General features: G+C 31.2%; 1 long non-coding RNA gene across 1 annotated transcript; it reads right to left on the bottom strand.

Annotated features, from left to right (window-relative positions):
• Nucleotides 1-2,436: 2,436 nt before the first annotated feature.
• Nucleotides 2,437-3,362, bottom strand: LOC143200067 (uncharacterized). The gene is made up of 3 exons (XR_013006618.1): nt 3,125-3,362; nt 2,598-3,027; nt 2,437-2,536 (listed from the first exon to the last, which is right to left on the bottom strand). It is a non-coding gene; the product is annotated as an uncharacterized LOC143200067 (long non-coding RNA).
• Nucleotides 3,363-12,213: the final 8,851 nt, after the last annotated feature.

The following is a 12,213-nucleotide window of genomic DNA, read 5'->3' on the forward strand; positions in this document are numbered from 1 at the left end:
GAAAATAAATGACACAGCCCGCTTAAAATTTTACATTAGTCTAATAGATAGAGATATGTAGGCAGCAGTTGTAGCCATTTTCGTTTCTTGTGTGTATAGACTTTTTTTGTTTATTCGAAAAATCACAACTATTTTGTGGAAGGAATTTGGACTGGAAGAAAAATCACTGATTGATTTATAACTGATGTACTTCGATCTTAAATACTACATGTGGTCGACGAGAGGATAGGCAGGCTATTGGTTGGGTCAAGGTTATGCGAAAGTGATCAAGGAAATGAATGAAATAGCAAAGAGGAAAAGAGAGACGCAGTTCGCCGTGTTGGGTTTCATACCGAGAACCACATGGTACCAATCCTCTAGCATTGCCAAGCTTAGAATCTAGCGTGGATGTATTTGTGGTAAGAGTTATAGAGGTCGATATACAGTTATATAATTAAAGTTATTGAGTAGAAAGTTGAAAAAGTTACTGATTTTTCAAACGGCCATTGTATAGAGAGATTTTCTGAATTTGGAAAGACTTTGAGGTTTTTTTTGTCTGCTGTAATCAACTGTACACTCCTTATAATAATACTCGTTACGTTTGTTGTATTTTTTTCTGTTATATTTATTTGCAGTCTGCCATTTACTATTTATAGGTGCTGTAGCTATAGTCCGTGAGCACACGTGATCTAAGTTAATGACGTCAAAACTTCGCCATGATGCCGCTTTAACCGCTAGTTTTAATTCGTTTTGGCCCTGACATAAAATAAATTAATCTAACTAAATCAAACTAAAAGATTATCAAATATAATTTATTTTAAAAGTATAGAACATCTAATGCATATATTGCCTGAGAAATAAAAAAAGTTACCGAGTTTTCAAACTGCCCTTGTATAAACACTCAGATGTGTTTTTTCTTTTGTATATATTTGGCTAAATATAGTGTAACAACTGTACACTCCTTATAATAATATTAAACACATTTACCGTTTTGCAGCTAAGATGTTTCCTGATACAGTTTCTAAATTTTAATTATTTTAAATTTTTAATGATCATCGTTTATCGTTTTTTTTCTCTAACATTATTGCTACACGTTACGTTACATTAGTTGTATCTATTCTTTTATATGTGTTTACTGTTTGCCTTTTACTTACTGTTATTATTGCCTATTCTGTTACTATTTGTACTGAAACAGACTTACTCCCTTCTGAGTTTCTTCCATTGGTTTTGTTTCTTGTACTTTAAAAAAAAATTATAATAATAATACTTTAAGAAATATTTCTTGTTGTTTTATTTCTCTTCGTTTTCCGGTGGTTTTTAATTGAAATAGCAACAGTTTAAAGTTAGGACATATGAAGACAATCAATATTAATCAAGTAGAAGAGGCTTACATCACATATAGTGTAAAGTTGAACTAGCACGATCGCTTTCCATAAACACAACGGCATAATGTACCCGTTGCCTTTTTCATGTTTTAAATATGGCGCGTTAAATAAAACATAGAGGGCGGCGCTCGCTCACTCACGCGATAAACTCGTGTCGCAAGCGCACCCCATCGGAATTCGCACATTAATAAGGCAAACCACACACGCCAGAACGAAGACAGTTTATCATATCCGGAAAACGTGCCCGGGCAAATACAATATACGAACGCCGTGAGCTTTTTATTGCTCGGCTACGTTGGGCGGTGCGAATTTCGGTTTTATGCTCTTCTACGTTTCGAGAACTTTTCGAACATGAGCATAAAAACGGCGTTCCACAAATCATTCGAACAATCGTTGTTCGATATACGATCGATCGTGCAAAAGCGATTTTTAATTGTATTACAATCTTGCGTTACGCTTTATTGTGACTCTCTTGGACATTAATATGGCGACGGCGTATATTTCAATCATCGAATTTAAATAAAATATTTTGCGCTTGTGTGATTTATGTATCAATATTGTTAAATAATAAATAAATTGAACAAATATTAAGAAACACACAGGTAACCAAATTTTTATATCGTAATTCTGCTAGCGAAATCAGTAATGAATCAGTAAAGAGTGGCGAAGAATATTTTGGAACTAAATTGGGTATTATTATTGTATGAATATAAAAAATTTCTATTTGCAACGGTCAATATTAGCACTAGCGGATATACGTGGTATATATACTATATATATTAGCAGAACTGGCTGCGCGTTGCTGTGGCTAAGATATTTGTTATTATATAGTCTATTCAAAACAGTAGCGAGACACGTAACCTGTCAAAACGTCGCAATGTTTCCGCAGCAACTTTGAGCTTTAGCACATATTGGCTCTGACATATAACACAATTCTAGTCTTAATAAAATAATGAAACAAAAATGTAATGTATTATAATTTATTTTAACATTATAGTACGCCTAATGCATATATTATCGAAGAACTTAAAACTTCAATTAATTATACAGCTACAATAATGAATAGGTTAGAGTTGTTTTATTATATGTACATTGAACTTTCTTCCACCCTGGTATAGGTAGAGTTCTAGGCGTTTTCTAATGAAGTAGTGTCCCCCGAAGGCCTAGCCCACCTAATTAACAATTGTATATCTGAGTAATGTATTTGACTTTCCTTAAAGAGTATATACATACATTACGCTTAGTTCACTCTGTCTTGGAAATTGTCAGCATTGAATCACAAACTAACATTTATAAAGTTTTATTCAATCACTGTCAGTTTCAGAAACACTAATTAAGTTAATAATCAAGCTGTTTATTTCAAATTTATCAAAAACTTGCACAAGATTCTACAATATGTCAATTTATTCTTCATTATGTCTAATCGAGCTCACACAAACCAAAGGTGTTGCCCAATGACATGCCATCCATAAATGCAGACAGTTCTGGTTTTAATATCCCCCTGGCCCTGAATGTCTATTTTAATAATTCGTTACAATACCCCATGTCAACTCAATTGGATTAAATATGCAATTGAGGGAGGAAGACATAATACTGCGTGTCCATAAAGTTCGGTAATCTCCTCATATCAGTTCAGTATCTGTATCTTTTGTCAGGCTTGTTTCTAAAAATTAAATTAAGTATTTCATTTATATTTACCGAGCAACAATCTGAAATAGCCCATTCTTTAAGACGAATTTCTCGAAATTTATTTTACGTACTTTAAGCCATTCCTTAATTGCAGCCTTTGTTGATGTATTTGTTGGGATATTGTTCACCAGTGTACTATGATCTAGTACATAACAATAACTTCTTCCAAGTTATTTAAAAGCTGATTTTCAAACTACTGGAAAAGCAGGTTATGGTTCGTTTCTCCATGAGATAGTCACCCTTGGGTTTAGAGGAAAACACCAGTTCTGCGCCAGGAATAAAACCATTCCTGTTTCCAGTATGAAGAACTATATATCTGCAACTAATTATTAATAAATGTTATGACTAACAAAACCTAATCGATAGTTATTCTAAAGTTTCCATCAACTTTTGTTGTCTTTACACTATATTTATTATCATCTTGCCATGAGAAACCCTATGCACCATTCTGAAATACTCATGTCTCATTTAAATATATAAATTTATATAATCTTCCTTGATATTGTTATATGTTTCTAAAAATTCTATACTTTTAAAAATAATCACTGGAAGTTCCACTAAACTACTGTTTTGAATAGACTATAGTAAATTATTCAATACAGCGAAATTATTATTTGCGAATAACAACGAAAACGTTATAGTCGGCATTAAAATCAATTGGGATTTAACTTGAGGTTACATTTTGAAAACAATTGATAAAATATTTGTTCTTTTTAAACTGTTTTTACAATAACCTTGCCATGATACAATATCCCATTCTGAAATATCCATGTCCCATTTACTTTATTATATATTTTAAAAATTGTATTCCTTTATGTTAAGTATAATATCTATAAAATACATTAGACCTCTTCGTGGGTTATATTTACACCATTTAATCCTATATTACAGATCGGTATATGAAGAGATGTTCTAGATCCTATATATAGATATTTAAACAAATAGAAGATAGATATATAATAAAAAGATATATTAAAAACACATAAAAATATAAATATTTATATATAATACTTTAATATAACACTTTAATTAATTTAATTAAACAATTTAATTAACAATTATAAATATTATATTTATATCAATATGTTTATATTAAAAAAATAATACTGTTTTTATATATTTCATATATTCGATTTCTTATAGAGCTGATCATGTTTATGTTGATTCGTCACGCGCTTCGTATGATGACGGTTTCTTTTCGGTCAATTCATGATTAAATTAATAATAATTTGAAATTTATCAAAACAAGCAAAGCATTAAAAAACGCTTGTAACGTTTTCCGGTTTATAACCTGTAGGTATTTTAACTAATATTTTGAAGAATTTTGCAGATGTTTGACAATCGCAAAACTTTTGTTGGTTAATTCGGTTACATGTTCGAACTTATCAGATTGCATTGCATCTCTTTTTACCTAGAATAAATTGAGAAGGGAAATATTGTCTGATTCTAAAACGAATTTACAAATTGCGGCAGGCAATACATTAAACACTTTGACGACGTGGGTTCACTGTTATTTTGAATAGACTGTATGCGTTGTTCACGCGGCGCTCTTGTTTGCGCCATAGTGTTTCGTAGACGTTCGTCGCGCTGTCCTTGAGGTTCTTGTGAAAGATTTTCTGCTGTCCTGATTCTCTGAGCTTTAGCTGCGATACTTTTCCTCCAACTCCACTCCCTTACACAAGAAATGCTTCGAGGAACTGCGATTAACCTCTATTTTTCTCAACAATTAATTTAGTTCCGATTAAATGAGTGAATTCAAGAGATCCTGATGGCCTCCCTCACCGACTGCGCCAGTTATAAAATGTGAGTGATTTTAGAAAACAAATACTATTAATTTACTTTGAAAAAATATTCTGTTTAACAGAAAGAAGAGGCGACTGGTTGAGCAGCGATTCAAAGCAACCCTGAGGATAAAAATAAGGTTAAAAATAAGAACCATTGCGATATTTATTTTTAGAAATCTTACTCGTAACACCATTAGGTAGATCCGGTAGGTGGCTGCGATTAGGTTCGAAGAATATTTTTAAATATTTTTGATTTGAATATTATATCAGTCAGAGTTATAAACTAGATAAGTTACATTAGTAAAATATCGTCTATATTCCTGATAATTTTAACATATACGGTCATATCTCTCCCATATAGGAATTAACTAAATATAATTAACTAATTATAATAAATATAATAATTAATAATTTTTTTGTTCATATTTTTCACTCATATCGCTCATATTTTTGTTGTACTGGTGAATTTCGTAGAATTTTTATAGGATTTGCCGCAGTATATCCTGTTTTGGAGCTTGTTCAAGAGAAAAATAATCGGTATCACATATAACATCACACACACGGCGCGGTATCACATATAAATGTGATACCGCGCGACTGATACGGCTCTGGCGAATACTGTGCAGTCGTAGGAACAAGTCCATTTATTCATGTTAGTACCGAATGGTGTTACGAATGAGACATGTGAAAATAGGGGTTTGGTTTATGTTAGTATATATTTAAATTTTCAGTGTTGTTTTGTGTGGCCGTTCAACAGGTCGGTACTTCTATCCGTAAAATAAAATAGTTTTTCAGGTCAAATTAAAGTTTCTGTTATTTTAAATCCTTCATATTTCATAATTTATATGGGGGATATCAGGAATTTCCTGTCGAAGATCGTCGAGCACTTTTAGAAATATGTGTTCTGTCCTTGCAATACTTATTAGATCAAAACCGGGCTCGAATACTCAAATAAATTTAAGACGCGTAAACATATGACAAATTAATTCTTTGCAGTGGTATGGGGAGACGTTTTTTTTATTTATTTTTTATTTACTCCCATTCAGTTCTGAGCTCAATAATTATTACTCATATAAATCTAATTTTAATGAAATTAACTTTGAAAATTGGTAGCAGGACCGATCGATATATTAGTTTTATTTAAAGAAATACAACGTTATTCAATTATCGGGTGAATCCAAGTTGTATTTTTATACAAACAAAAATAAATTGAACAAAATTTTATCCAATTGAAAAGAAAACACGCTCACAACCGAACCAAACTGAACAGTCTTCCGGGACGACGCAAACACCAATTTTCCTGATACAGACACAAAAAGAGTCCCACCCATGTGCGCTCATATTATGGTTTTGCACGATGCTGGCTGGCTTCCCTATTACTACGCCGCTATGCAATTTCCAAAATAAATAAAGAAAATAGAATTTCCTCAATTGGACATTCTGTTCATATGGTCGATTCGACGTTGCCAAAATTGGATACATTCGTCAGAATAATCTTCTTTGCGTGTTTTTTTTGTCCTCGCCGTACTGGCTGGTAACGAGTTTAAAATTGCTCGAGGTGTGCGAGGGGAGGTGTTGAAAATATACGGTTTTTGTTTTTTTGCCGTCGGATTGGACCAGCTATGGAAAAGAGTGGAGACGGAATAATGGAGGGTCGCCGCTCACAACGCCGCTGTACCATTATTGATAACAACGAAAGATGCTACATCATGCTCTATAGGCAGATAATTTTTTCGTATTATGCGAGCGAACGCCATTATGATTTAATATACAATTTATGACAGGATAGGCTTCAAACAATTAAAGCTATCACACACAAAGTTTGCTTGCATCTAAAATATGTTTAGTGTATATTAGCTCTGTTGAACAAATCGTAATTGTTTTTTAGGTCTAAGTCATATAATTAATAAAGGCGAATCTCATCTGTAAAGGAGAATCACTAAACAAACATTACTATATATCTAATTAAATATTCAATTAAATCGTATATAGTCTATTCAAAACAGTAGTGACATACGTAACCTGTCAGATCTGCAAAACAGTTAGTATTACTTCTCTCCCATACATTTTTATCAAACGTATTTTCTGAACAATAACTAACATGCTCATAAAGCTTTCACACTCTATAATAAAATTTCCTACTATTAAAGTATATTAATTTTATTAACCAACCTTTAGCTGTTTCCTCTTTCATCTTCATCCTTTCAATCTTGGCAATTGTCAGCATTGAATCATAAAGCAATATTCATTAAGTTTTATTCAATCACTGTCACTTTCAGAAACACTAATCAAGTTAACAACTAAGCTGTTTATTTCCAATCTATCAAACACTTGCTCAAGATTCTGCCATTTATCAATTTCTTCTTCAATGTGACTGATTGAGCTCACACAAAACCGAAGCTATTATTTTCGACAATGCCTCCCATGACTGAATGGCAAATACACATAGTTCTAGTTTAAATATCCTTCTCGACCCGTATATCTATTGCAATGATTCTTTGCAATACCCCATATCAACTCAATTGGATTAAACATGCAGTGATAGGGAGGAAGACTTAATATTCTTTGGCCATAACGCTAAGTCATCTAATCAACCATGCATCTTTTCTCAGGCTTATTTCTAAAAAAGTAAATTACACAAAATGCAATTAAATATTTCATATACATTTACCGAATAACAATTTGAAATAGTTCATTCTTTAACATGGTTTCCTCCAAACTTATTTTATTCATTTTAAGCCATTTCTTAATTGCAGACTTTGTTGATGCGCTTGTTGGGATTTTCTCCACCAGTGTACTATGATATGGTACGCATTCTACATAACAATAACTGATAGTTCCTCCAAGTTCTTTAAAAGCCGATTTTCGAACTACTGAAAAAACAAGTTATGGTTCATTTCTCCATGGTAGTCACCGTTGGACTTAGAGGAAAACACTAATTCTGCCCCAGGAATAAAACCATTCATGTTTCCAGTATTAAGAGCTGTATGTATGTACTATATGAACTATTAATAAATGTTATGAGTAACAAAACCTAATCGATAGTTATTCCAACGTTCACCTTTTTCCATCAACTTTTGTTGTCTTTACACTATATTTATTATCATCTTGCCATGAGCGACCCAATGTACCATTCTGAAATATTTGTGTCTCTATATAATCATTCTTCATTGATTTTGTTATATGTTTTGAAAATTGTATTCTTTTAAAAGTAATCTCTGCAAGTTTCATTAAACCTATTCATGGGTTATCTTTACACCGCTTAAATCCTATATTATCCAACAATGTATGAACGGAGGTTCTACATCTCTCAAATAGCTTTATATCTTTTGGATCTTTGTGGATATTTTCCAGACTAACAACTTTTTCTGAAATAATTGAATTAAATAATGTTTCGATTGAAAAATCTACTCACCATTTTGAATCATTTCATATATTCGATCTCTGATACAGGTAACATCAAGCTGATCTTGAGTCGCCACCTGTCTCGTATAAACACGGTTTATTTTTGGTGAATTTAAGGTTATATTATGTATTATTTTTTGAGATATTTTAGAGACCGTTCCCCTACTAATATTCAGTGCAGCTGCAACGCGCAAAATAATATTGCCAATATATATTTTCCAGTTTATAACCCGTAATTATAATATTTTGAAAAATGTTGCTGCCGTTTAACAAACGGACAACTTTTGCAACCTCTTTTGGTTACACGCTCGAACTCTTCTAACAGCAGTCTATCTCTTTTTAAATAAATTAAAATGGGAAGGAAAATAATGTCTGACTAAAACGAATATAAAACTATCGACAGACACATATTGATCTTGTGTGTCGTTACTGTTTTGAATTTACTATAGATTACATTTGTAACCAATTTCATGATGATTTCTCCCTGACAGGCTTCACTTTTCAGTATGTCATTATGTCTAAGTGTGAACAAACAATTTTTTGAGTGCATTGAAAATGTCTGAATTGGTAACGGGTAAATAGCATTTGCGGGAATTTCTAATTTTTTTTACTTAAATTTGAAAATAAAGGTAGATCTAGGTCATCGAATACTGTGTGAGACACACGTTAAACGTTCTTAATCAATATCAATATGTGAGTACTGGTTTCGACATTTAAAAGTGGCGATTTCGACACCGAAAGCAAAGGACATTCTGGAGAGTCAAAAAAATTGAAGACGAGGTTATTAAGCTATGCACACTAAGCGCGATAATATCAGAATACGCGCAAAGACACAATAATATCATTCTTCAGGATGACAACGCTCGACCACATACTCTAAAACCGGTGAAAACACACCTGGAAAAATTAGAATGGCAAGTGCTACCCTCTGTATTCTCCAGATCTTACTCCTTCTGATTACTACTTTTCTCTACATATGGGTTGTGATCTGTCTGAGTAGCGCTTCACTTCTGATGAAGATACCAAAATATGGGTGGATTCGTGGATAGCCTCAAACGATATATCGTTCTTCAGAGATGGAATCAATAGAATACCCGAGAAATGGGATAAACTAGCTGATATCGATGGAAAATACTTTAAGTAAAATATAATATCTAAAATGTTTACAATTACGCTTCAAATTCAAAAACATCTTTAAAAGTAATTTATAGGAATGATATGTATTTTTGCATATGCAGGGTGAGCTTGATAATATAGCAGTGAGAGTGAGAGTATGGTATGAGGGAGTGATCAGACCAAAAGATAAAGAAAACATTAGTAGGACTTGGAAAACAAATACAGAGGTTTGTAATACATGGAACAAATATGGAGAAATACTATGATATCCAACCAGACTATACATGTAGAGGTTTTTGAAAATTGAACCTAAAATCTAAAGCCCAAGCTATTAATAAAATGCTGCTGGTACATCCAGAAATAGATCCAGAGAATGGCTTAACCGGGAAACGTAAGATAATAGCAGAGCAAAACTCTCCACAAAAAATCGTAGAAAAATAAAAATATGCTTCAATGAAAATACATTAGATTAGTTCAATGCTTATTACTTTTGTAACTCCATCTATTGTGGGTACGTAATTAAGCATAGCTTAAGCTTTAGATTATATAAGTAAGTACTATAACACTAAAATAAATTATATTGGTTGATTATTATTATTTGATTATTTTATGTATAATAACTAAATGCTACTTTAATATGTAATTATAAGTAAATAGTAGTAAATTATCTTTTTTCTCTTTATTAGTCGTCCTAAAATAATGAATATTATGGTCTAGATAACATATTTTTTCGAAAAGAAACCGCCAATATAGTTTTATTAGTGATGTTGAGTTGAGTTGAGATGAGTGCAAAGGCAGCTAGTGTATAGGTTACTAAACCAACGATGGTATTGGCTTTCACTTAAGCATTCATCAACCTCAAAGATAAATCATCAAAAAAAAAATCTGGTATCTTTATTTTCGAAGTGGAATAACTTTTAACCACATAAATTATACTGGTGATCGTCCCGTGGTCGAAATTCAACAATGATTTGTTAAGTTAATCCTGTTTATCACAAGTTGTTAAGCTTTTTTAAATTACATTAAAAGTTAAATTAAATTGCATTTACTTCAATCTAATTTCCATCAAGTTTCAATAATCATTAAAGTACTATAAAGTATTAATAAGTTTAAATTACGTCTGCACTGAATACTATATCAAAAGTATCATAAGTAGGATTATATTTAGAGCCGCAACAACTTCAGAACATCAAATATAAGTACATGATCTCTGTTTGCTTTTATGTTAACATAAATATGTAATAATAAATGAAGTAATACATGTTTGTATATTAAAACAGGGAATATATGAATAAAACAATTTGTATAAATACAATTTAGTAATTTATTTTTTATTATTTAGAACTGTATATTGAAGGAATGTATTTACAATCATTAAATGAACTATTTTAAAAACTAAGGTATATAAAGAAAATAATCAAAATATTTGATATGAAGCCCAGTAGATTTTTCCTGCTAGTAGATGTATGTATATCAAGGTATTATTTTATGTAAATATTGCATATACCTCATCTTTATATTGCTTTCTATGGCTTTCGTTGATCTATTGCTTACTACTTTGTGTTATGTCCCATTTGAGAACTAACAATTCATCAACAAATGAGGAATTAAAATTATATAACACTATTATTATTGTTAATATACCTTGCAACATTCATTTTAACATTTCGTGTATAAATTAATGTATTTATTAATTAAATAGCTTAATTTATACATAATTTTTTTAGCTGTTATGTGTTTACCAGACGTCCAATTAGAACTGCTAGTAGATATCCAAATATCTTATAAATAAGGAGAAAGATATCTCGAATTTTGCTAATCTGTTGATGAAATTTTGGCATGTGTTGAATTTATCTTCTATAGCTGTATATGCATTCTGATATAGCGGACATATTAATTTGTTTTCTCAGTAATAATTAAACTTTACATGATCATACTATTCTAAATCGTTTTTTCTATAAACATTCCATAACTCTGATAATTCAGGAATCTCCATTTTTTCCTACTAGTAGATGTATGTATATCAAGGTATTATTTTATGCAAATATTGCATATACCTCATCTTTATGTTGCCTTCTATGGCTTTCGTTGATCTATTGCTTTCTATTTTGTCTTATGTCCCACTTTAGAACTAACAGTTCATCAACAAATGAGGAATTAAAATTATATGACACTATTATAATTGTTAATATTCCTTGCAACATTCATTTTAACATTTCGTGCATAAATTAATGTATTTATTAATTAATTAGCTTAGTATATAAATATTTTTTTAGCTGTTATGTGTTTACCAGACGTCAAATTAGAACTTCTTGTAGATATCCAAATATCTTATAAACAAGGAGAAAGATGACTCGAATTTTGTTAATCTGTTGATGAAATTTTGGCATCTGTTGGATTTATCTTCTATAGCTGTACATGTATTCTCATATAGCGGACACATTAATTTGTTTTCTTTATAAAAATTAAACTTTACATGATCATACTATTCTAAATCGTTTTTTCTATAAATATTCCAAAGCTTTGATAATTCCAACAACACGAGAATAACCGGTAATAATAAAAAACTTAAAACCAAATAATTTCATTTTATGATATTTTAACACACTCACTTTTCGTTTTAATATAGTTTAAAGTAAAAAATGCAGGAATTGATCTTCTGATTTAAAAATGTTTTGTGGGTATTTGACGGTACAGTGCTTGATTTTGGCGTATTTCGTTTTTCTGGAATTAACTTATTTGTAACGCACATTAGACAAAAGTTTTAGGCCTAAGAATTTTTTTTCGACAAGGGTTTTAACTAAAAGGGGGGGACAGATTTAGCTAAGCAGATTAATATATAGAAAAAGATAATA

This window comes from Rhynchophorus ferrugineus, unplaced genomic scaffold (genome assembly GCF_030347505.1).
Source record: "Rhynchophorus ferrugineus isolate W39M unplaced genomic scaffold, kcgeb_rfMv2 rfM7, whole genome shotgun sequence".
NCBI lineage: Eukaryota > Metazoa > Arthropoda > Insecta > Coleoptera > Curculionidae > Rhynchophorus > Rhynchophorus ferrugineus.